Source organism: Lissotriton helveticus, chromosome 5_1, assembly GCF_964261635.1.
Source record: "Lissotriton helveticus chromosome 5_1, aLisHel1.1, whole genome shotgun sequence".
NCBI classification, from domain to species: Eukaryota; Metazoa; Chordata; class Amphibia; order Caudata; family Salamandridae; genus Lissotriton; species Lissotriton helveticus.
The window spans coordinates 1,800,080,059-1,800,107,547 of record NC_136065.1 but is presented as its reverse complement, the minus strand read 5'-3'; the positions used below and the strand labels follow the sequence as shown (position 1 = coordinate 1,800,107,547).

At 48.2% G+C, this 27,489-nt stretch overlaps 1 protein-coding gene across 1 annotated transcript in view; it reads right to left on the bottom strand.

Moving 5' to 3' along the window:
* The window catches only part of LOC144752809 (uncharacterized), a 489,465-nt gene that overhangs the window by 412,602 nt on the left and 49,374 nt on the right, over positions 1 to 27,489 (bottom strand). The gene's annotated exons all lie outside the window — the stretch shown is intronic.

Sequence of the window (27,489 nt, the reverse complement as noted above, 5' to 3'; positions counted from 1 at the left end):
ACTCAATACTCTACTTAGTAATATTCTTGACCAGAAATCCACAACATATATTTCAAACTAATACCCCACCTCTGCTCGACGTACTCTATAATGACCTATATAGATAGGGAAAAGTGGAGATACCATGGCTGGGTCACATAGCGACCATCAAAATTAACTTCCTTCTATGACTTATAACTCTACAAGCCTTGACACTCCTCTTTCCAAAAGTTAACATACAATCAATAAAAAAGACTCCTTGCTTTTGTTTGGGAAAACCAATCAAACAATCAATCAGGACACTTCTAAAGCGCACTACATACCCGTGAGGGTCTCAAGGCGCTGGGGGGAGGGGAGGGGAGGAGGGAGAGTGCTGCTACTGATCGAAGAGCCAGGTCTAGAGGAGTCTAATGAAGGCCAGTAGGTCTTTGGTCTGCCGTCGGTTGGTGGGGAGGGAGTTTCAGGTCTTGGCGGCGAGGTGGGAGAAGGATCTGCCGCCGGCGGTCGTTCTTCTGATGCGGGGGACGGTAGCGAGGGTGGTGCCGGCGGAGCGGAGATAATCATCCAGAGTCCCAGACCTCCTCCAAGACTCCCAACAGCTTCAACCCTGATGTTCCTCCTGTTGTTACAGATCCATCCTTTCAACATTGGAACAATGGGACCCTAATGAAGCTAGGCGAGTTTGATGAGTAAGGTACAGTTCTAGATAGAGAAACATGCATGGCCCAATTTAACCTTTAACCTGATGAGAGCTGAAATATGCTAAATGTTACACTGGGCTCCACATAGACAGATACAATTCAAAGCCAACAGGGAGCAGATCCCTCTCATACCTCTTTTTTATAACAGGGCAAGGAGAAAGAAGACTTACTTCCTGTACACAGAAATAGATCACTAATACACCAACAAACACCCATCTTACATAGCTGCTGGCACCATTTATCCCAGAGAAGATCTGGGAGAAGATATGGGCAAAGCTGCCTAAGCATCCATTTGTGTAAAACATAAGGAAAATGTATACAAAACCCTAACCCACTGGTATTTTACACCATCCCACCTGGAAAACAATGTATGGCAGCTCAGAACTACTTTGCAAAGGCAGTGGAGAGAGAGGGAACATGCTCCACATGTGGTGGACTTGCGCAAAGATCCAAGACTACTGGAGAGGGACTACTACAAGCATAAAAATATAATGGGTACCCAAAAAACCGCTCAATTCCACAGTCTTGTTGCTGGAAGCCCTTGGGGAAAACATCATATTACCCAACCACAACCCCACAGGCAAAAGCCTCACCCACTTATTATAATTAGCCCGTTTTGCTTTGGACCAATTTTGAAAACATGACTATACCTTAGAGCACTCCCACTCAGGACCGGACTGAGAACGAAAACCGGCCCTGGCAAAGTGCTCGGCCGGCCCCTTGGGGGTGCGACCGAGCTCTTTGCCGGGGCCGGTTTTCGGCCGTTTTTGTTACAGGGCCGATTTTGCAGCTATGCTGCAAAAACGGCCCTGTAACAAAAACGGCCCCCAGGGCCCAAAACCGGCCCCCACCCTTGCGGCGCACCGGGGGATTGCCCGGTGCCCACAACGGCCAGTCCGGGCCTTCTCACACTCCTCGTAAGCAACATACAAGTAATTAAAAATGTTTCCACTGGCTTCTTCTCCACCTCAACCCAAGAGAATGCAAGACTCCAGTTCTGCAATCGCTCCACTGGCTAGCAGTTATTGCTAAAATAACAATGTTCAAGACACTGAATTATCCACAGAGTCTCCCAATGAAAAGGGCTGCTACACCTACAAGCTAATTCAAGAAATAAAAACCAAACAGAAAACTGCGCTCCTGGATTTCACCACTTATCATCATACCACCTTACCATTAAAAGTCTTTAGGAGAGACTGCTTTCTCAGTACATGCCGCCAAGCTCTGGAACTCACTACAAGCCAACATTAGAAGCACTTAGAAGCATATACCTGGATGTTCGAATGAGATATGACCTACAGTAGCCAAAAGTGCCTCAAGACCCTAAAGGGTGAGTTGCTGTGCTCTATAAATGATTGATTAACATACACCTCCGAAAACAGTGGAAAGTATGGCTAATTCCTAGATAACTGCACTATCCACATTCTGTCAACAGAGACCAGAAAACAGTTGCAACCTCAAATGCAATCCTCTGCTTACAATCCATGAATTTGAAATAACTTAACCAGCAAACTGATTTCAATAGGCAGGTGAGCTAAGAAGGGCTGATCTATGGATCACAGTGGCATTATATAGTTATATACTAGCATATATACCAGTTATGGCACACAACAATATGAATACCACGATACAAAGTGGTCAGCAACAAATTGTAACTTACATCTCTTAAATTCATATAAGGCATATCTGCTATGAGGGTTGCCCATCACCAACACTATACAGCCAAATAAAACAGACTTCGCCGAATGAATAGGCATGGAATAACTGAAGAGATTTGTCACGTATTTCTAGACAATTCAGAGGACTTTAATATAGTCCACCACTGCAGGTCCCAAATATCTATACAATGTGGCCACTCCTTTACATCTCACAAAGACACTCAGATATGGGATGATAACAAAAATGCCCATCCCAACAGATCTCTCAATTTCTCTCTTCCTCCAAGCATGCCAGCTCAACATCACAACTATACACAAAATCTCACATTTGACAACCAAGTGCAGCATTCAGCTAAGCAGACTTTATCATATGAAATGCATAAAAGGACATGCAGAGTTGTTCAACGCTACCAGCATACTGAAAACCATACAACTGCACATCTGCCTTTCACACTTTATCATCTACTATACTGCTACACACTGCGTTCCATAAATGCAAAACAGCATCTCGGTTGTCATTACCCACTACATGGAAACACTTCCCACATAGGATTAAAACAAAGACAACATCCTTCTAGCCACACACCCTACTTGGTGTAGCGTCCTACCCATGAATAGAGTCCCGTGAACACGTTAAACGGAATGGTTTCCTCATTCGAGGGTTGAAACTCAAAAGACATTTTGCCATGACTGCTGATGACCCCGCCAAACAAGTCAAAATATACGATACTCGTTGGTCATGCACCGAGACCATCAATGACATAAGAGCAACCCATGTGCTATTGTCTATTACTGATACAGACGACCCACCCCAAAACATTGACCTTCTTCTACAAGCACTAGATATTGATCCCTGCAACACGGTCACGACTGGCTTGAAGACTAAGTCAAAGTGGACTCCCAATCTGACAAGCGGCAACCAAATCGATAATATCCACAATCTCATCCTAGAAGATCTGGATAAATATGAAGTAACAACTCGTACCAAAACCAAACATATCAAAGACAACCTGACAAAAGGTTAGAGACAGGCATTGAACACTCTAAGCAAAATGGATGATATTATCATCAAAGAGGCAGATAAGGGGGGTAACGTCTTTCTCATGGATAAAATTGACTACAACAGAGAGATCATGAGACAACTCGAGGATAAGTCCTGTTATATCACTCTGGATGGTAACCCCACTGGTCAACTCACCATTCGCATCAACAGAAACCTACAAACCTGGCATACTTAAGGCCTACTAGACAACGACGAGACCCTATACCTTAAAGTTGTAAGACCTACTTATCCACGCCTTTACATACTCCCTAAGGTGCACAAACAGGCGACATTCCCACCCGGAAGACCTATCATCTCCGGGATTGGCGGACCAACGGAGAGACTAGCGGAATACGTGGATATGTTTTTAAACCCTATGGTCAAAAACTTAGCATCGCGCATACAAGACACCAAACACATATTGGGAATTCTGAGTGACATACAATGGCAACCAAACATGATCATGGCCACCCTGGATGTGGTCTCCCTATATACTTCGATCAACCCCATTCTAGGATTAGAAACAATAACCAAAGCTCTACATGACAGACCAGCAACACTGTGGGCCCACACAAACATGAGCGTCTCTATGATGGACATAATCTTGAACAATAATTGCTTCACTTATGAACAAAGATGGTACAAACAGACAAAGGGAGTAGCCATGGGCTCTAAATTTTCACCTTCCTTCGCCAACCTATTCATGGGAGCACTTGAGAAGGAATGGATCTGGGGTACCAGAGGGGCACCCTGAACGGAGTACATAATCTACTGGGGGAGGTACATAGACGACTGTCTCCTCCTCTGGTCGGGCTCACAAGAACAACTTAACTCCTTCTGCAACCACCTTAACTCGAACAACATGGAAATACAATTTACCTGTCAGTCAAGCACCACCAACATTGCTTTTCTGGACATTGAACTATACATCAGGAACAACATCTTACACAGCAGACTTTTCAGAAAGGAGACTTCCTGCAATGCCATTCTGCACGCTTCAAGTTCCCACCCAATACACCAAATATAATCAATCCCATTTGGTGAATTCACGAGGGTTAGGCGTAACTGTAGTGAACAAACAGAATTCGACAAAGAATTATCCAACATGAGACAGAGATTTAAAAGACGTGGATACAAACCCGACATTATCGAAAGAGCTACCACAAGGGTAAACAGCCTGGAGAAAAACACCACCTTGAGCAACACTAGCAAACCTAGTCCTACCTAACCAATTGCCAGACTCATAACCGAGTACAATGAAATCAGTACAGTAATGAGGCAAAGTCTAAACAGACACTGGAAGACACTTCAGAAGGACAACGTACTGAGGGACCTCTTGCCGGCCAAACCACTAATCACATTCAGAAAAGGTTGCACACTTAGGAAAAGACTGAGCCCCACTGTCCCTATCAAGAGTCCACCTATTAACTGGATGACCAACTTATCCTGCAGCTTCCACAAATGCGGCTGCTGTGGAGCCTGTAAATGGGCACGTAATGGAACTAGGGAATTCAGAGATTGGAGAAACCAGACTTACAAAATCAAAAGGAACATAAACTGTAACACTAATTATACTGTCTACATTCTTGAGTGCACTTGCAAAAAAATCTATGTGGGAAGCACCATACGGGCCCTCAAGGAGCGCATCATGGAACACATCAGAGCCATGATAAACAATGACGCAAGATCTCCTGTTGCATGCCACATTCATACATGCCCCTCACAAGGACCTGCTTTCTTTGGAATTGACATAACTGACCCCAGCCCAAGAGGGGGTAACCGAGAACTGCAACTGAGAAGGCTTGAAGCAACATGGATCATGCGCTTACATTCTGTGAAAAAAGGACTCAACATTGACCATGAGCTTCACTACTTCTTGGGAACATAATATAATATTAGCAACCTGCATGCTAAGCAGTATATACTGTATTAGCAAACTGCACGCTGAACAGAAAATAATGTATTCCTGTTTTTTCTTTTCCTGACATAACAGGTGTTGTCTTCACACTACAGTAACACGCAGTTGTGATAATGTCTGTTCTTTTGATACCTTTAAGATCAACGCGATTTCTATTACTCTCTCATAGTATTATGTATTGTGTTTATTACATGTTTACTACATGAATGATTTCACTTCAAAATGTTAAGAAGTCACTTCTCCGCCATTTTTGGTTCACTTATATGTTTGCCTATCTTGCACTGTAAATATCAATACCTTACGCTCAAGTTTTGACATTGTTATACTAAGCTTACGAAGCCACTTCATGACATCACCTTTAAGTCTGAGGGCTAAACCAGCCACATCCCCCGTCTGTCTCCGTTAGATTTCATTCCAACCTCTCGCCCAGCATCATATAGCGCACTAGGCAATTGTGCCCAGTCATGGGATATCAAGAGTTCCCATTTAGTGTTCTAGTGTTTTTTCTCACGTCACACAAGGGCGACTACCTGCTCACCCACGGACCTATCCCCTCTCACCGACCTTGTTATAATCCCCCCACACTCCCTTCACCTTCATCCATTACCCGGATGAGGAGAATCACGACAGCATTGATCCGTGCTAACCTTCGACACTGACAGAGGTAAGATCTACCGTATACGCCCCAGGAGCTGTCATTTTACTTCCGACCGATCTTCGAATTTGTTCCAGATCGGATAGTCTCATTTACTGTCTTTTCTTTGACCCAATTATAGTCACTACGGGACACATCCGTCCTGCCACGAGCCTTATACTCCAAGCAGCATCCCTGCCACCCGTCCATACCCTGATCTCCTTTCAGGCGTATTTCCACCGCATCACGCATGACGAGCGTTCCAGGTAAACTTCCGCCACTCAATGCCCTAGACATGCCTGCTGTCGTCACTGACCGCTCTCTCTGCACCTGTCCCTTTTGCTAGATTTCGCCATCACTATCCTGGCGTTCTACCTTCGCCGCCGCACTGCCTTCCCTCGTGGCTCGTCCTACTCTCGCTCCCCTTCGATCGATAAGGGGTTTTAAAATCCACCATATAGCTCACATCCCCATTTGTATTTTCTGTCACTGTTCATATGTCAGATGTTTTGTTTACTCACGGGCGAGTTACTATTTCGATGTTATTCCCAGCACCATGCGATTACACCGTTTCCTTGAGTAGAGTCATATATTTGTTTTGGACAAACGCGGAACAGTGTTTTAAATTTTGTCTTCTTTTAGGAACAGCGCAGCAACTCGGGACATGCACAATTCTACATTTAGACAACCATGCTTGCAATTCATTCCATTTTGATCCTACCTACTGTCCTACCACTTTTCATTTTGCTCTTCTTTTAGATACCTGCCAGTCCCTGACATACATCACATGTGCACTACCGCTCTCATTTATATACGATTTTGGCGCCAATTCTGTACAACCACATTACATGTATGTGAACCTTTATTTTGTCTTCTCTTAGACGCTGCAAACAAGCTGTTGTTTTTGTTTTTTCTCATTAACTCGCCAATTTCCTATGAACATACGTATATATAGTTTTCGTTTTATCCAGTCACATCACTTTGTCACTATTCTATTTGGGTTATTTACCACTCTGTATGTTCTCCAAGTCACTTTCGATGTTGCTTTTACACTGACTTAGGGTCTCCACTTAACTCTCACTTCCATACACCTAGCCTACTGTTAGTACTCTACGTTTCTAATATATGCACATTCTTTTGTCCTTCCCAGCCCTGATGAGTCACAGCCGCTACACGGTGTGACGAAACACGTGTCGGCAATTTACTTTATTACAAAGAAGCATGTCTTGGATGTACTGATCGGCACCCCACTATTAATACATCCATACCTATATACAATGGACTCTTGAATCCTTCTTGAACTATTCTGGTGACATTAAGGTTTTCACTAGGAAACCTTTCAGTTTAACGTGTGCATGGGACTGTATTCATATTTATGGAACAGGAGACATGTCTCCTGACCGCAGCAGGGGCTGGTTTTCCATTGGGTTTGTTCCCCTGACCTCTATGCACCGAACGTAACTTTTCAATCACGACGTACACTAAAGGAACACGCTGAGCGCCACTTCTTCCTAAACCTATCCAAACCCATTCTCCCCCATTTTCACATAGCGTCCTACCCATGAAGGCAAGTGCTTCAGTACCCCACATAGGGGTAAAAAGCACTATATAAATGCTGCAATAATATACATTACCCACCAACTCAGACTTGACCATAGTGTAAAATGCTGCTGCATACTGTATCTCGTAAATAGGAACAGTTCCCAACAGGTATTATTTAGAAGACAATTTTCAACATGTATGCTGTTTGCATTACAAAAATAAAAACCAACAAGGAGTCACTTAAGTTTTTGAGAAAAGGGTATTATTCACCAGTTGTAAAAAGGGAAATTCTGTCTTTCACATGGTAATACAGTTTGAACAGCACTGTGCAGAAGGAATCATGTGACAACCCGGTGGCACTTGAATAGTGGTGATATATACAGTAAGTGATTAAGAAGGTGCAAGTGCTAAAGTGAGCAGCGTGATCGGCGCATAGTGAAAAAGGATAAAACAATATTGGCTCCAAAATAGGATCAAGTTGTAGTCATTTAAACCATGATTTCAAACAATTAAACAGGAGCACAATGCTTAATATGCGTCTTATGATTATGCTGTAAGGTCGACGGCGTTTCGATCCCCGTGAGTCGGGATCATCATCAGGACGGGGTTGTCGATCTAGCCAGTGCTGTAGGGAGAGAGAGAAGGGCAAATGAGGGGGGGACTGGGGAAGGCGATAGCAGCAATGGGGGGGGGGAGAGTGATTGGGACGTGCAGCGCTGTCGGGGTCAGAGCGGTGCTGGTGTGACGCTTGCTCAAAACTAACCGCAAGGTATAACTAACTTGGAGGGGGGGGGGGGGGTTTAGTGATTAGGGACATAATAATATTCCGGTCATAGTGTTATTGACGCGTGACTAGGTGGCGGTCAATACAAGGTGAGTGGGGGGGTTTTGGTGAGAACGGAAGGCGCAGGACACAGGTGGGAGCGGAGACTTACATAGTCAGCCAGGCTGGAATATATCAGTGGCTTTGGCGTCAGGCGATCGCTCAGGAGTGGAAGGCTGTAAGGGAGTAGGTGGAAAAGGGCAGAGAAAGAGTTAATTAAGGGTGCGCAGGGCGAGGAGAGTCGTCTATGTGCGGGCAATGAGTTTACCTGATCGTGCAAGCAGTTTAGTTAATTCAGCGAAGGAGTCGAGGGGCGCCTGCAGGGAGAGAAAATAAGCGGGGGTGAGACACCATCAATTGGCGGGCGGGGTAGCTAGTGGCATCGGGAAGTAGAAGGTGGATATAAGCGTACCTGTATTGATCAAGGCAGCGAGAGGCGATGAGGGCTCTGTTCGATCAGGATCTGCTGGCAGTTAATGCCGGAGCTACAGGGGGCTCCGCGTTCTCAGACCAAGATATAACAGCCGAGTGCGCGGGAGGCGCGGGGCGTGGTTCAAGGCAGGGGCGGGGAGGGAACGTGGCAGCGAGTTGCCCAGCAACCAGAGTAACCAGGAAGAAGCCGTGGTGAAGCGGGCTTGGTGCAGGGAAGGGGCGGGTCGGGAGCGTGTCATGGTGTTGCCCAGCAACCCGGGCAAACAGGAAGAGGCCGCGGTAAAGCGGAGTAGGGCTCGGAGGTGAAGCCGAAGAGGTGGTGAGAATCTCAGGAGCGGGTGATCCTGTATCATGAATGACTGTGGACCATCAATTCACTACTGAGAAAAACATTATACTGCAGGCAAAAGGGCATACAATAGTTGTTTGTAAAATCCCTAGAAATCAATTAGTACGATATGACATGATTGCCTGAAGGTAGTGCCCGGCTAGGCATATAGTTTGAAAAGCATTTCAGTTAGGTAACAAGGCAAGGACTTGGCATATGTTATACACCTTGCTGGTAATGCAGTAAGAGGTGATTACATGAGGATCGTGCCCTACTGGACATGAGGTATGAAACCGGTGGGTTAGTTGACATCAAGTTAAGAGGGGATAAATTCACATTTGGTGATGGAGGTTACATGATGGTGATGTCCAGTTGGGTGTATGGTTTGAAACCGGAAAGTTAATTACATCAAGTAGAATTAAACAGTTATCGTATTGGTCCATTCATCAAGAGTGTTTAGGCCATGGTTGACCGAGTCAACACGTGAAATCCATTTACATTCTGCTCTGCCTAGAAGAGTTGCCATGTTGCCACCCCTGATAGGTAATGTAGGTTTTTCAATAACCATCCATCTGAGATCAGTGTCAACATGAGATTTTTCCATGAAATGAGTGACCAGGGGGGCAGTGAGGACTTTACAGTTGATCCTACTCTTGTGTTGGATTATCCGTTACTTGACCATTTGGGTGGTTTGACCGATGTAAATGAGGTCGCAGGGGCAGCGGATGGCGTAGATAACATTTTGGGTTTTACAGTTGGAGTGGTGAGTGAGTGGGTGCGTGCGTCCGTTGTAAGTGAATTCCTTGGTCTCAATAGTCAGCTCGCATACACTGCAGGATTGGCATTTGAAGTGTCCGATCACTGGGTTCAGACCCCAGGCGGCTGTGATGGTGTGCTTTTTAGCTTCTGGGGTGGGCCAAGTGATGGCACGTACCAGATGGTTAGAAATGTTTTTGCCCTTTTGGTATGAGAATAAGGGTGGTTCATGGAATTGTTCATCAGAGCGTAGGATGGACCAGTTTCTCTTGATTATTTTGGCGATTTTGTTGCTGTCTGGGCTGAAGACAGATACGAAAGGGATTCTTGTCATGGATTCTTTGTTGTTTACTGTATCTCAACATACCTCAGTATAGGAAAGGATAAGCAACTGTTGCAAAATATACAATACAGGCCGACAGCAATTCAGACCAGGCACTGAAAATGTCAAATGTCTTGAAATTCGATCTATATTTTTCATCATGTGGCATTCATACTCTCACTGAAGAACATGATTGATAGTACATAGATGTTATTGCCATCTTCTGGGTGACACTGTCCAAATGTCTCCGACTGTCAATACATGTCTGCTGGGACACATTGAGTTACCAATTTACTATCAAGTGGCAATTTTCTGATGCACGTTTAGTGTTCATTCATAGGTAAAGCAAAGCATGCTGGTGACACACAGTGTAGCAGCATGTAAAACACTAGCTGCTGCTAAGATGGCATGCAATAGAGTTGCAGCGGACTGATTCAAAGCCAGCTCTCTGACAGAACATGCTATAGCATTGGGTTGGTACAAGCCCAGCTTTGTATCGACACACAGTAGATATGCACCGTGCTGCTTCAAGCTCAGCTTTCTACATTATAGTGACATTTGTGATGATTCACATGCAAGTGTCTAACCTGGCCGTCCGACGTCGCAGTGGGCATGTGCATTGTACGACCGTCCGAACTGCGCAAGCGTACTTTTTTTCCGCAGCGGTATGTCCGTCACAGCGAAGCAGCTAATAGGACACAGTGCAGTGGCATTGGGTTGTTACTGCAACTGTTCTGTGTGTATGTGCGTATGTGCGTGCATGTGTGACACGTCTGTAGCTACTATTCTACAATGTTCTGCTCTACTACAGTTGCCGGCTGTGTACACCTCGCTGTCTGTTGCATTGTAACAAACACACAAACTTAACTGACATTTTCATTGGCAATGAAGAAACAGTGATACATCAGCATACTAGATATCCCCTAGCACAGTACAAGAAGAGCTGCAACACGTAGAGCAGCCATGATATTACCATACCCGACATCATGCACCCCAGGCAGGATCCGTGCAGTGTCCGTGCTTTAGCAATACTACTTAAAACAAAAGTTTATGCTAAATCATCAAAGTAACAAGAAAAACAATCCAATGTTCCCGACTGCCCCACCCCATTGCTTAGTCAAAAGAGAACACAGTATCAGAAAAAGAGCGTAAGCAAACACGATGGTTGGCCAACTGCCCAGGATCAGGGAGGAAAGGAACAGAAAAAGGAGGCAGCACCATGGACCTGTAATAGCACAGACAGGTAGAAAGAGCAGGAGCTTTTCCAAATTCTAAATCCTGACACAAGCTTTTTCATACCACTCAGACACATCACTAAAATAGAGATCACGGACTGCTCATACTGTATATTGTGCATAATTCAATAAAGTTATGTTTTCATCTTCTAATCTCAGATAAGATTTAATATATAAGGACTTCCACTTGACCACTTGTCAGGAAAGGTCCTTCGCCCAGATTTCGCACAAGATACTGCCGGAGACAGTCTTTACTGCTGCCAGCACACCGAGAAGATGCTGCATTATACTTGATACAGATAACAAGCTAAGTCCAGGACAAAAGGATGCTGCCGCAGCACGTTTTCCTTTCCCAGGGAGCACTGTCTTCATGCCTCACTGATAACCACCGCTTTTGCTGTCAACGAGGTATGCAGTGCGTTGCTTCTCCCTAAGAAAGACTAGAGTGCAAGTTCTACTTTCCATGCCCTCCTAGTGTTGCGCATAGATGTAGGTTTTTGAGTGCTAGGTTTTAGATTACATTTTACCCATGTTAGAATTATTCATTTTATTTTCTTCGTTCACAACATGCCTATTTGCTGCTTTTATGAAATTCTGTGTGGTTACTTTAGATGTGCCACAAAGCAGGTTTACCCTGCTGCAATAAATACTTTTAGTTAAGTGTCTTTTCTTCTTGGTACCATTTGAGTATGTGATATTGTAAAGAGCGAAATAGGTTTGTTGCTGATACCATGGTGCCTCAGATCCTGGTTTAGGGATTGTTAGTATCCCAGAAGCAACATTTCTACTTCCACAATGTATTGGGTGGGGATCTGTTGGGCTACAATAACCTACCTATCCCATTCAGTGTAAGTGCACTGAACCAAGTTCAACTGTGTCACCCGTAGGTGGGAAATCAAACCTTCTTAAACTACTACGGTGTTGTAGTTTAGTCAACACCAAACACTTCTGAAAACTAGACACCTGGGAAATTCAGGGTGGTGTGGCTTGTTTAGATTATACTATTTTTTCTTGCATTGAGTGCCCTGCAAACATCAGCTTTGTTTAAAATAACAGATTTTCTTCACAGTCCTGTGAAGTAGAGTTCCATAATCTGTGGGGATCGATAAAAGCCCTAACACCCAGGGTTCCCACACTTCTCCCTATACAAACAGCACTCTACTGGGTAGGCTTATCACCTGCGACAGGAAAAGCCCCAAAATGAAACATGCAGATATTTAGATTTTTCCTTGAAATTCAATCTTTCTGGAGATGAGGGTAGCTGCAATATTTGGGTTTGTGTTCCTCCAGCACCCAGGGAAACTTACCAACCCAAATATTTCTAGAAACTACACACCAGGTTCGGACTCGGGCTCTTCAGGGTGGTGTGCCTTGCATGGATTCCACTACTTATCCAGAATGCCCTGCAAATCTCAAACTTTGACTAAAATCACAGATATTTCTCACACTTCTGTGAGATTAAGTTCTGCAAAATGTGGGAATTGACAAACATCATACCAGACAGTGTTCCCAATAACAACAGTGCCCCACTTAAGTAGATGGGCCTACTGCCCATTACGGGAACAGTAAAAACTTGGACCATGTTAAGACATTGTAGAATAGATGTGGTCAGCACATGGGGGGCAGAGCCAGCCATCATGATCTAAGGGCGCAGGTGATGGAGCTACTCGCCGCCTGAGATCTCCCTGACCTCGCCCAGCAGCCACGGCCTCCCCGCTGCCACGGGGTAGGCTTGGCAACTAATTCTGCATCCCGGCGGTGTGCTCAGAGTGCGCTGGGAGCACAGGACTGAGTTGAGGGACCACCACATTCTCCTTTCTCCAGTGCCAACAATGGGGCTAAATTGGTGTCCCCACTTTGATCGCAGAGGCCTCCCTGATTGCACCTGTGGCTGCAGCAGGGAAATTCCCCCCACCCAAGAGGACCTTTGGGGGTGGCCCGCAGACCCGGTGCCCCCCCCATACCACCCCACGCGCGACCTGATACATGAATAGCGGCAGCCGGAGCATGGACTTCTGGCCTGAACCAACCGCTGAAACTGTCCTCGGACAGGCGGTTAGTTTTGAGGGGCTGGTGCCTCCTTCTCTTAATATTGCTGGGGAGTAGGAAAGTAAGATCTGCTTTTATGATTACCCCCACTATTTGCTGACTAGTCTGACTGGGATCCTGCTAATCAGGACCCCAGTCACTGTGCTTTCTCCCTAAATGTGATAGTGGTAAGTAATTTGGTACCATCCAAATTGGCTACTGTTGTACCCATGGATGTCTCTAGCATATGGTACTAAGGTACACACGGCATAGGTACACCAGGGATCTCCCGTGGGCTGCAACATGTATTATGCCACCCATGAGAGACCACTCAAGCTGTGACTACAGACCTGCCATTGCAGACTGTGCAAGCTGGTGCTAGCACCACTTACGACAGATATATGTTTTCTTATGTCTGAGGTCACTGCACTTAAAACCTATAAGTCACCCCTAAGATAGGCTTTTCAATCCTGAAGGCAGGGTGCTAGGTTATAAGTGTGAGTGTAGGACACCCACTACAAACCACGGAGTCGATTTTTCAGGCGTTGAAATTGAGGTCAGCCATTTTCATACATATTGTGGCCACGCCTCATTAAGCGATGGCTAATTATATATTGGCTGTACCAAACCATGAGCATGTTACTGGTGTTGTAGGTAGGATTCCATGCACCAGGGGGCTCCTCCGGGAAGCCCCCAGTGCTCCCAGTAACAGCCTTCCAGGGTCTGCCAGCAAGCTAGTGCTGCTGCCGACCCGAGACATGATTCTACCTTGATGCTGCTGAGCTGAGCTCAAGCAAGGGAAGGAAGAGCAATAAGTTTCCTGTCACAGGGAGGAGTGACCATCCCAGACAAGACTTAGTGTAGTGGGCTGGGCTGGGGTGGGGTGGGGTGAGGGCTTGCCAGCACCACCAGACTGCTTTGAAGAGCACATTTGGTGCACTCATGGCATACTCTGGTTTGAGCCAGTTCAGGGAGCCCTTTGTCTCCCGCGGGAAACTGGACATACGACATGGGAGTATCCTCCCTTCTGTCCAGCCCCTTTCTGGGAGGGAACCCTGAGTTGTCCTAACCCCTTTCTAAGGGAATAAAAGTGATTACCTGGGGGTGGGTCCTCAGATTCCTCATGGGACAAGAATCAAACCTGAAACCACATCACTCTTCGACCGACTGGAAATCTGGACTTCGCCTGGAACCAAGACTGCACCAAGGAAGACTCCTGCTGCTCCTGTTCTCGCTGTTCTGCAAGCCTTCTTTGTCGTCTGTGCCTGTGCTTCATCCAGGTTCCACTCCAGGCCTGTGGGCATCAAAGACACCGTAATTTCACTCCCCTGAATCTGCAAGCACCACAAAAAAGCTGACCGGTCTGCTGCTCCTGATGTGCCATGGGCTACGAAAGGCTCAGCAACACAGATGGTGGTTCTGCAACTCCCTTGAGGCCTCACCTGTCCTCTCAGCAAGTTTGAGGCCAGTATCCCTCAACAGAACGGTTGGAACAGAACCGCTGTGCAGCGTTTCAACTTGCTGTTGACAAGGCTTTTTGGCTCTGTCCTGAAGAGATCTTCAGGCTACAAGAAGCTCCAGCATCTCTTCCTGCCAAGATCTTCGTAATCACTGCATCCTATGCACCGTGGGCCTGCATCTTTGGTGAGCTGCTCGAGGTCCTCTTGCGATTCCAGTGCCTTCAGCCTGTGGGTCCTCTTGAGGGTCTTGTATGGCTTCAGTGGACATCCCTGCTAGCTCGGGGCATTTTCAAACTCTCCTGCACTTGGTGAGTCCATTGGACCTTGCTGGTCCCAACGTTGCACCTTTTTCATTTACCACGTCTGTTGCTGCTCCCAAGGCTTGTTGGTGCTCCCGCCGGACACTGACCCCCTTGTTCTCGATTTCCGACATGGGACAGCTCGTGATCGGCTCCTGGTCTTCCACAGCAATGCCTGTTCCTCACAGCTGCAGCGACAATGTCACTGTCTTAATTCCTGCATCTTCCGTCAGCCGTGGTCAGTACTCTTCTGTGCCTCCTGGTCACCTCCAAGTGGCATAGAGTCTATCCCCTCTGATTGCAGGTTCTTCTCTTCAAGAATCCATTCTTGGATTCCACCAGACTCTTTCACCTTCTTCGCCAGCTGCATCTTTCGTGAAGTCCTCCATTGTGGTCTATGGAAGTTTCTGACGTCACTTCGCTCCGGCTTCCCTGGTGTAGGTATCCTGGTTCCTGGGGTGTCCACGGGTGGGGTGACTCTCCAACCATACCTAGCCAGACTCCTACAGGGGGGTTGTGGACTGGTCAGTTCCCTTGCTCCACCATCTTCAGAACCCATGAACTCCTGTGTAGTCTTGCATCCCCCTCCCTCTAGGCCTATGGTCCATGCTATAGTGGGGACAACAAGGCCCTGTACTGCCACTCTGTAGCAGGGTCGGTATATGCTACTGTGACTGTCAAACGACACCTTCTGGGTGACTGGAGACCCCTCCTCACTATTATATCTGGTCTGATTGGTGGTGGGGGGGCCGTTGTGTTACCTCCTAGTGTGTTCCCACCTCAGCCAATACCAATTGGCCTTGTGTCCTGGCTGGATTAGGATCTCAAATCCTCCCTTTTGGTGTCCAGGTCTTCTGTGGTTCCACCCTTTTTTGTGTCACCAAGGGAGTTGGTGACCTTTCCTGCGGCTCTTCTTGAGGCACCTTCTGGAGTCCTTAAATATGTCTTGGTGCCATTATGGGGCACACTCAATGCTTCAAGCGTGATACGACTGCAAGTGCCTCCCTGTAGGGAATCCAGCAGGGCACTGGAGGCGGAGACACATCATATATGGATGACAAGTTTGATAAGCTTCTGGCAGCCATTGACGCTTCTGGGGAGCTATTGGAGGGCAAAATTGACTTGTTTGCCGTGGAGCTGGGTCTGATCTGTGAGGATTCACTGAAGGTTTCAGAAAGGGTCTGTTTCTTGGAAACCACTGGGCAGACACTGACGCCAGAGGTTTAATCGGTAGATCATCACATCACAGCTCTGGAGGTGCACACTCGGCACTTGCGCACTTACTTTAATGAGCAGGAGGGTCAGGCTAGGCGTAATAATCTCTGCACTGTGGAGCTGCCTGAGCATGCTTAGGGGGATTGCCAGCTGGCTTTTCTTGAGACCTGGTTCCAGGAGGTTGTGGCCCCCGAAGGTCTCTACAACGTCTATGCCCTGGGATGTCCGCACAGGGTGCTAACGTGGGAGCCCTATCCTGGGTAACCACTGTGTCCAGTGGTGGTTCGACTTCTACATTTCTGGGACCAGGATGATCTTCTGCAGTAGGTCTGTGCACACAGCCCGTTTGTGGTGGGCAGCACTTAGTGTCCTTGTACCCTGACATAACTTTTCAATTACAAACGCAGAGGGCATCCTTTCTGGCGGTAAAGAAGAAGCTGTGTAAACTGAGGCTGCTGTACTCCTTACACTTCCCTGCTTGACTGCAGGTCCAGCTGAGAATAGTGTGCATTTTTTCACAGAGCCGTCTGTAGCCTGGGACTCGATTGAACTTTATGACAAGGGCACGGTGCGACCTGAGACGACTGGACCTAGCCACTCCTTGCGCCCCAAGTGCCAACACTCTCGGCGGCAAGGGGCAACGTCGCCTGCCAGGTCTCAGGTGGTGCTGGAACAGTCGAGGGCAGTGGGGACTACTGCCTCTGTGGGATCTAGAGGGGTTCCTGTGCAAACCACATCTCCGGAAAGCTACTCCTCCACTTCGGATTCTGAGGACTCCACTACTCCGGGCCTTGAAGACATTCTAAATAAATCGAGTTACTCCTAGGTCTGTGGACGAATTGGTTTGAGGTGCTTTGGGTGCATATGATAGGTGTTCTGCCTTGTTTATATAGTGTGTTTGAGGCGGGATGGTTTACTGGCTTCCTATTAATGTTCATTTACTTTACTTCTGTCTCAGGGAGCCGGGAAGGACTGAGAGGATGGGGGGGGGGGGGGGGTTATGGGTCATGTTTCCACCTCATGCTGACGGCTCCTTCCTTCCATATACTCTTCAGTTATGGATCTATATGGCTTTCTGGCCTTTCGTTGGTTCCTACTTGGGGCCTGTGTGGGGGGTTGTTTGGACAGGATGGTTGTGTGTCTCAGTCCTTGGTGGTGGTGGGGTTACTGCTGAGGTGGGGTTTCATGCTATGTTGTGTGTTTGTTTACGAGCAGTAGTACTAATGGGGATTTGGTGATGTGTGCCTGCTACAGTGGGGCCCACCTGGTTTCATGAGCTTCTTACGTATAATGTACGGGCCTAGCTTCCCCGTCTAAACGTTATATTCTTTAAACAATGAGGGGTCTATGTTGTGTTTCTCCTGGAGACCCACCTTCCGGAGATTGAGGGCCGCACCCTTCGGGGACGCTGGCGGGGCCAGCTTTACACTATTTCTTGCTCTGCCTTTAACAGGATGCTCCTATTTGGATTAGGCCGTGGTCCCTTTCTGCTTCCACAAAACGGTCACAGACCGAGAAGTCAATATGTCCTAGTGTTGGGTAGTTTAGATGGTACGGATGTTGCACTCTTAAATGTTTATGCACTGCATGTGGATCTGCCAGCGTTTCTCAGCAGCTTGGCGCCCCTGCTCTTGCTAATAGTCTTCTACTGGAGAGTACTAGGGGACGATTTTAACTGCATAAAGGATTTAAATCTGGATCGGTAACATCTGCCTCTGTGTGGTGTGCCCTCGAGCAAACTGGCATTGGCAGCATGTTTGTGGTCTGGTTAATTGGATTTAATAGATTATTGGCGGGTCTGTCACCCGGAGACTCGTGTGTACTCCTATCGCTCTGGACTACATGATCTCCAGGTTCGACTTGACCTGCTTTATACATCTAGGGCACTATATGGCCAAGTGGTGGGGCTGGAATATTTAGTGAAAACATATTTTGATCAGGCTCCCATGCGGGATAAGTTCCAATTGGCCTCTTCCAGGCATAATCTACGTACTGCATGCTTTGATCCAGGACTTTTTAGATGATCAGGCTCTCCATGTGTTATTGGGGGTGTACATTTCTCAGTACTGGGTGGATAACGCTGGCTAAGCCTCTTCGGTGGGGATAGATTGGGAGGCAATGAAGGTGGTGCTCTGAGGGTATTTTATTTTTAGCAGAGTGGGAGTTTGCACTCAACTCCTTTGAGATATTCAATAGGAAGAGGCGGTGCAGACAGGCTTCAGGGGGGGCTGGAGGAGAGTCCGGATGGTAGGTGGGGCCTCCTGGAGGAGCGGGAGGAGCTGTTTGAGTTTGTGGAAAGCCTTCACCACTTTGAACATAAGGCACATGCGGCAAGGGCCCATGCAGAACAGGATAAGTCGGGCAGAATGCTCGCATGTGTTTTTCGAGATGGTGAAGGAGGCCACTCTTCACCTCAGTTACATGATCCTTTCACTGCCTACGTGTCCGTGGGGCTATCTCATCTGCCTGAGCATGCAAGCACACTGGACAGGTGTCATTGGAAAGGGGAGAACCTCCACTTTCCAATGACACCCCTCCCTAATGGACCCCTGCTAGGAAGATCATCACAGGAGGGCGATCCCCAAACAAGGATCCACCACTTACTAGACACCAGGGAGAGGGGAGTGGCCCCTTGGGCGAGGGCTTTTGCTCCCCCTTCCCCACCCCCCCCAACGTTTTTGGGAACTTTCAGTCTTTCAGCCCTCTTTGGGGTAGATGGGGTAATAGTCCCCGATCTGACCCCCTCCCCCCAGGAGGGGGAGAATGTACACTAGGCAACAGGGATTATTTTGATTTGTATATTTAGGGGTGGGGTCTGCCCAAAATGGGCATGCCAGGGGGCGCAGCTTGCGGCCGCCGAAGATGGCCGCAGCCTAGAAGAGCTCCGGAGACCCCCGAGCATGCCCCGTTAATCCTGGCATTTATCCTGTACTCTGCACCACTAAAATAGAAGGTGGAGGCGTCGCAGCACCTCTGACGGGCGCTGCCGAAATTTGAAAGGAAAAGAGTGCGGCTGAAGTCATCTGAGACCGAGTGACGGACTAGTGGCCTACACCCTGCACTGAAGCGACCGCTGTAGCCGCCCGAAACGAGGTCGGCGGCTGAGGTGCAGGTCCAGGGTGCAATACAGACACATACCCCAGGCCACACCGAGACAAGCAGCGATACCCTCCGGACCGCCAAGGGAGAAGGGGTGAGACGCAGGCGAGGGCCCCAGTCGCCACGGGCCCGTACAAAGTATTGTGGTGCAGAGGAAGTGTAAGAGTGCCTTGAGTGAGCCTGCACGCCTGCGGCGGAGCGGCGCATATCGGACCGCAGCCGGGGGTAGAGGCCCCATACAGTTTGCACCTCGGGTGCTAAGCAGATCGTAGCAGCTGCCCACCACGAGGACATACACGGTGGCACGAGCGCCGCCCAGGGGGAAACGTGGACGAATAATACAGGCGCCATCAGGATCAAGGGAGGTACCAACCAGACAGCAAACGGACCGGGGGTGAGGCACGGACGGGGGCCCCAGTCACTGCAGGCCCGTGACAGAAACTGTGTTGTGGTGGCATCGTGGGGTGTTCTGGGAGAGTTTACCTCCCTGCCACTAAGCGGCGCATAGTGCAGAATAGCAGAGAGAGGCTGCCTCGTAAAGCATGCATTCCACACAGGGTGGACGACCTGCGAAGATCAAGCTGACCCGGAAAAATAAATATATGGCGCAGATAAGGTGCCACGTGGGCGTTGAACTGCAATAGATGTGGCAGCGAGACACAACGGAAACGCGGTGTAGACGCCACGGGTACGCAGCAACCGCATGAGAAGTAGCGCAGGGGCCAGCAGTGGCAGCAAAAGACGGTCACCGACAACTGGTGACAACCGCCTGCCTAGGAAGAAATTGGAGGCAGTGTCACGGAGCCACTGTGACGCTGCCAAGAAAAAGTACTCAGCGCCACCCCACCTAAGCTCAAATAACCCCTCTTTTGCCCTTGCGGACGGCTTCCCTGCAGGAGGGAGGTGCACTCTGGACAATGGGCCACTACGCTATATAGCTGCAAAATCAAATCCCAATTATCCAGAACCACAGTCGGGCACCCACGACCAGGAGCTGTAGGCGTCTGCCCCCAATACAGGTCCAGTACTGAATCTCCGAGACCGGCGCTGCCTGCCCTACACAGTCTAAACAGGATCCACTCATCCTCACGCGCTAAGAGCCATGAGTGGTAGGGGACCAAGGTCAGTACAAAGCAACCGCATAGACAAATATGCAATCCCTAAAGAGCAACAAGACGCGCCCAATACGGCGCCCAGTGCTGCCACCAGTCAACAGGCAGAGCAACCAAAAGAGATCACCCTCCATGATTTAATGACTACTCTGCAGCAAATGCAAACTTCCATCGGCACTATCTCTTGTGACGTAACGCTACTCAGAGCGGACATTTCCAAAATGAGCACGAGAATGGCGGAGGTTGAGGCCACCACAACAGCCTCTCAACAGACATGGCGACCCTGCAGCGGCAGGTACGCCACCTAGAACGTACGACCAAACAAATGGCGGAGAAACTGGACGATCAAAAAGGGCGCTCACGGCGCAACAACGTCTGCTTGGTGAGTGTGCCGGAAAAGTGTCAAAGGGCCAGCACTAGACCTCTTTGTGGAAGAGCTAGTCCAAGAACAGTTGCAACCCCGTGGACTCTCTAAATTCTTTTCAGTGGAAAGAGCCCACCGAGTGCCGGGCGGATGACCCAAACAGGGAGCCCGCCCCGCGGCCTATCCTGGCACGAATATTTAACTTTAGAGATAGAGACGCAATCCTACAAGCGGCACGAGTCGGACCTCCCCTTCGGATTGACAACAGCGAGGTACCCCTTTACCCGGACTACACAGCAGCAGTCACTAAACAACGAAGGAATTTTACAGAGGTCAAACGAGAGCTCCGCACCAGAGAACTTAAGTTTGCAATGCTTTATCGAGCAAAGTTAAGAGTCGAAGCCGAAGGCAAAAGCTGGTTTTTCACGCCGTCGGAATAGGAGCAGGATTGGCTAGAGGGCTGGCCCCCGGCTAAAGGCTGCAATAGGCAGCAAGAGGCGAGACGACGGTGACAACCCCCACCAATAGGGGATGGAGGAAACGTCAGGATTGAACGCTGATGTAGGAAACGAGAGTGACGTAGACTGACAATGCGAAAGGACCACCTCAAGGACATGGGACGTGACCTGTACAAGGTTGCCAGCTAGGTTACACCCCTGCATCATAACAAGGCCCAATTACTGATCTACAGACAGACTGCTACTGAGGTGAAAGGGTTGCCACACCTACAGGCTCCAAGACAAAGAATGCAGTAGGCTATGTGAGGCGACATATCAACACTGTGCCTAAGATGGGGTGGAAGCTGGATGCAGATCTTACATACCAGACAACAAAGACTATTTCGGGGGTGCACAGGTGTCATGGAGCGTCTCTCCCCCCCTCACGCAAGTACACAGTTATGGGACTTAAGCACTCTGCTGAGTTGGGGTGGCGGGTAGTTTTAAATCCGCTAGGCAGGGAGGCAGGGAGGGGGCGGTGGGAGGGAAACAGTTCATGCGTAGCGAGGTTCATTGTAGACCATGGCGCGGCAGACAGATGTGGAACAGACCAGGGCAGGCTGACCATTACAGATAACCATGACAGACTCAGACCAGGTTGGTAAGAATAATGTCTCATCCAGCGGCAAGGCCCCCCACTGACTGTGATCTCGTGGAACGTGAATGGGTTAGGGGACAAAATTAAATGTCCAGGTCCAGAGGGGTCGGGATCCTCATAAACAACCGCTTTCCTTTGATGCTGACCAGGACACACCAAGACGATCAGGGGAGATTTGCGGCAATCACAGGGCAATGGGATGGCAGGCTATATAATATTGTTTCGGTATAAATTCCTCCGACGCTACAACAGTGCGCCTTTTCAGAACTTGGGAAATTCCCAATCGCACTCCCCAGTGGAGAGCTAATTATTGGTGGTGACTTCAATGCCACCATGAATCCAGCTGTTGACCGGCAGCCCCCTAGAGACTGTGTTGGATCCACTCATAGAATGCAGGAATTTGTAGACGCACTCGGACATCTAGTTGTGTGGAGGACCAGATACCCGGAGGACAGACAATACACATTTCACTCTGGGGTACACAATAGCCTCTCCAGGCTTGACTACATCTTTACCTTAGCCACAGGGATGCTAGGCATGACAGATATTAGACATCTGCCCAGAGGTATATCAGACCCACTCCCCAGTCCTTGTTGCTTATGCACCATTTACCCTGCGAAACCGTAGATTGTTCCCAATCCATCCAGGGTATCTTAAGAATCGTAAAATAAGGAAAGACATTGTTAAGGTGACAAAATGCTATTTCAAAGAAAATCAACACTCCGTTCCCTCTCCAATAACCCGCTGGGAGGCATATAGGACAGTACTCCATGGACACACCATCTCCCTCTTAGCTGGACAGAAAAGAGAACGCCAAAAACATATTGACGGATTAGAATTAGAGATCACATTAGCGGAGGCGGCCCAGGCAGCTGACACCACTGAAGAGACTACACTTAACACAGCAGGAATATAGAGCATTCACACATGAAGAGGTATCTAGTAGATTGACCACGACACAACACATAATAAATGAACAGGGAGATAAAGCGGGCCGATTACTGGCCTGGTTGGGAAAGAAAGAAAGAAAGAAAGAAAGAACAATTGGATAACTCAGATACGGGCAAATGAAGGAAACTTAGACACTTGGTCGCAGCAAATTACTGAAGCGCTTGCAGACCACTATGAGGCAATATATACACCTGTTGCCACTGCAATGGTGGAAGAGAACCTAGCATTCGTACACGATATACGCATGCCTACACTTCCTGAAGATGCAATAGCAGCTCTAGATGAGGACATCACACCAGAGGAACTTACACAAGCAGTTAGGTCGCGGCACACGGGAAAGGCGTTGGGGCCCAATGGGATTTCGGTCGAATTTTATAAACAAGCAACCCCACAACTAGTACCAGATCTCTTGTCCATGTACACCGAGAGACTAGACAAAGGGATCCTACCTAGAGATCAACGTCTTGCCACCATAGTTGCAATACACAAGCCCGGTAAGCCGACACAAGAATGTACATCCTACAGACCGATCTCCCTACTAAATGCAGAGGCAAAAATATTCGCTAAAACGCTAGCAACTAGGTTACAACCACACTTATCAACGGTGATCCATCCAGATCAGTCTGGATTTATGCCCCACCGCAACATCACACTTAATCTCAGAAGATTGCATGGCGTACTGGAGCGTAGACAGAGTATAGCAGAGGACGCAGCCATACTTTTGTTAGATGCGCGAATGGCGTTTGACTTAGTGGAATGGCCTTTCCTTTTCGCAGTCCTTAAACCTATGAGGTTTGAACCGAAATTCTGCGCATGGATCCAATTGCTGTATACTCGACCACTGACGCAGGTAATAGTAAACGGCCATTTATCGGCTGAATTCCCATTGGGTAGAGGAACAAGACAAGGCCATAGTGCTTGAGCCTCTAGCGGCATGGATTAGGAAAGACCTTACGATACGGGGGCTGAGATGGGCCAGGGACTGGGAGGATCTTATTTCGCTTTACGCGGATGTTATTTTATTATATTTAACATCGGCAGCACGATTCATCAATTGTCTCTTAGATATATGTACAGCCTATGGAAGGGTGTCAGGATACACCATCAACTGGGAAAAATCACTACTCTATGTCCTGCATGGTCCCCCACCGCGGTTACCGAGTGGGTGCACACTTCAAATAGTCACGGACGGATTTAAGTTCCTTGGGATATTTGTAACACACGATCATGTACAATTCACTGAAAGGAACCTGACCCAACCCCTGACGAGATTAAAAAAAGACGTTATATATTGGCGCACGCTACCTTTGACGCTTCTGGGCAGAGCTTCAAAATTATAGCACTCCCCAGGTTTCTATACGCGTTACAGAACACACCGTTCCCTGTCCCCTCTACATATTTCACAGTTGTCAATGCAGAGTGACTACGTTACTTTGGGATGGGAAAACACCCCGTATAGCATTACATAAACTCACTAGAAGCTTGTATGATTGCGGGATCGCCCTTCCCGACATCAAAGTATACTATCGGGCTTCCCAGCTTGTGGATATTAACCAAAGGCTCCATGTCCCCCAGAAGGACCCTGCATACCGGTTAGATAGGCACCTTCTAGCTCAATCTGGGATAATGGACGCCCTATATAATCAAAGGAAGCGGCACAATATTACAGGTCCAACGCTGCACATGCTACGAATCTGGTTTGAGGCGCAACGAACGTTAGGCTGGGCAGGGGTGGTCACACAAGCGATGTCGTTATGGGATACCAAGCAACTCGGGATGCTGGGCCATACCAAGGGCTTTCATAGTTGGGACTTAATAGGCATATCAAAAGTTGGAGATGTGTGGCAGAAGGGAGGAGTGGTTACCTTTGCCCATCTACAGGCCACCTATGGCCTAGCCCAGACAGAACTATTTCGGTACATACAGATCAGACATGCACTTCAATCCCTACTACCACCAGACACAAGACCCGAAGAATCCTCCCCGTTGGAGGATAGGCTCTTAACGGACCACCTACATAAAAAGGCAATCTCACTGACCTACCGGAAAATAGTCAATAATCGTGCGGACCCCACAGTGACACTGAAGGCCACGTGGGAAAGTGAGTTGGGTGACATAGATGAGGAGGACTGGCAGGAGGCGCTCGCATCCCCCAGAGAGGCTGCAATTCCATCAAGACTTAGATTAGTACAATTGAAAATTCTACACCGCACATACTACACTAGGGCACTCCTGCATAAAATACATGGTGCAGACACACTGCTCTGTCTCAGACAATGCGCAGAGGCAGGCACGTTCTAACATACTATTTGGCTGTGTCCCAAGATGGTATACTACTGGAAGGCGGTGATGCGAACACTCTCCCAGGTCACACATGTCACCATACTGCCAGACCCGAGATGCTGTCTGCTTAATATCTGGGAGCCGATGGATCTAAATACAATTGCACAGGGCTTGGTAACTTTAGGCATGACGGTAGCAAAAAGGAATATTGCACAGCGCTGGGGATCCAGGGTTAGTCCCACCCCCAATCAATGGTGCAAAGACATGGACATGGCAATGATGGCGGAAAAGTCAGTATATGTGCACAGAGGGTGTCCGAAAAAATGGGAGACGGTCTGGGGGGGGCTGGAACACCTATCGGGGCAATATATGTGAACCTCCCCCGTTGGAAGACTCCGAATCTGATACCAGTGCATGAACAATCGATGACAAATAGTACCTTAAGATCAATAATACTTAGAGGTACGTGCGCAAAGGGAGTGGAACTGGGGGTGTTTATACTGTGAGACACAAAAGACTGAATATGTGTATAACACTGGATTTATGTCTGTATGCCATGCATTAGAATATTATTATAATATTATGCAACAAAATGGGCATGCCAAGGCCTCCAACCCCCAAAATAATTAATCCACTAGGCACCAGGGATTATTTTTTTTATATATGTGGGGGTGGGGGCTTCCCAGAATGGTTGTGCCAATGCCCCGTCCCCCAAATAAATTAGCCAGTCTTTCTGCTCCCCCCCAGGAGGCAGTTGGGGGCAATAACACCCGATCTGCCCCTCCTGGTGGGAGGAAGAAAGCATACTAGGCACCAGGGATTATTTTTATTTGTATATGCAGGGGCAGGGGCTGCCCAAAATGGGCATGCCAATGCCTCCAATCCCCAAAAGAATTAGTCCACTAGGCACCAGGGATAATGTTTTTTTATACGTGGGGGTGGAGGCTTCCCAGAAGGGTTGTGCCAATGCCCCCACCCTCCAAAGCACACTAGGCACCAGGGATTATTTTTATTTGTATATGTAGGGCTGGAGGCTGCCCAAAATGGACATGCCAATGCCCCCATTCCCCCCAAAAAATTGCCACAGTCTATCTGCACCTCTCGGGAGGCATATGGGGGCAATTCACCCTGATCAGCCTCCCCATACGGGCAGAAAGCACACTACACACCAGGAATAATTTTTTTTAATGTGGGGTGGGGGGTGCCCAAAAGGGGCATGCCAGTGACCCATAACACAAATCCGACAGTCTATATGCCCCCCTGCGGGCAGATGGGAGCACCTGCGGCTAACCTCTCCCCCTGGGGCCAGAAAGCCAACTAGACACCAGGGTTTTTTTTTTAATTATAAAAGAGGAGTTAGGGCTGCCCACAATGAGCAAGACCAAGCCCCGCCCAAAGGAAATTGGGTAGAAAGTCTTTCTGCTCCCCACAGGGGGGCAAATAGGGGCACCCCCTCCCCACACCGGGGCTGGCAGAAAGCCCACTGAGCACCAGGGATTATGTTTATTTGAATACATAGAGGTGGGGGCTGCCCACAATGGGCATGCCAATGTGCCCACCCCATCAAGCAATATTGGGACAGTCTTTCTACCCCCCACTGGAGGGCAGATGTGGTTATTAACCCTGATCAGCCCCCCGGGGATGGGGGGAAGCCCATTAGACACCAGAGATTATTTTTTGATTTATAAAAGAGGGGTGGAGTCACCCACAATGGGCCTTGCCTTCACCCCACATAAATGGGGACCGTTGTCTTTCTGCCTCCAGTATCATTTTTATTGGGAGACCTGGGGGAATGCTGAGTGGTAGGAAATTTGTGCCAGCCTGGTGATCCCATAACTTTCCCGCATAGTAATGAGAGGATAATGTGATTTTTTTTGTGCTAAATTTGAGGTTTGCAGGGAATTCTGGGTAGGAAATCTTTAGGGGATCCATGCAAGCCACACCTATCTAGATTCCTCCGGGTGTCTAGTTTTCAGAAATGTCTGGGTTTGGTAGGTTTCCCAAGATGCCCGCTGAGCCTGGGACCAAAAGCGCAAGTGACTCCCTTGCAAAACCAAGTCTTTTTTGTGATCTATAATTTTGAAGTCTCCACAGTATGTTTTGGGCCATTTCCTTTTGTGGGCACTAGGTCTACCCATAGAAGTGATGTACCGTTTTTATTGAGAGACTTGGGGTAATGCTGGATGGGTGGAAGTTTGTGACTCCCCAGAGAT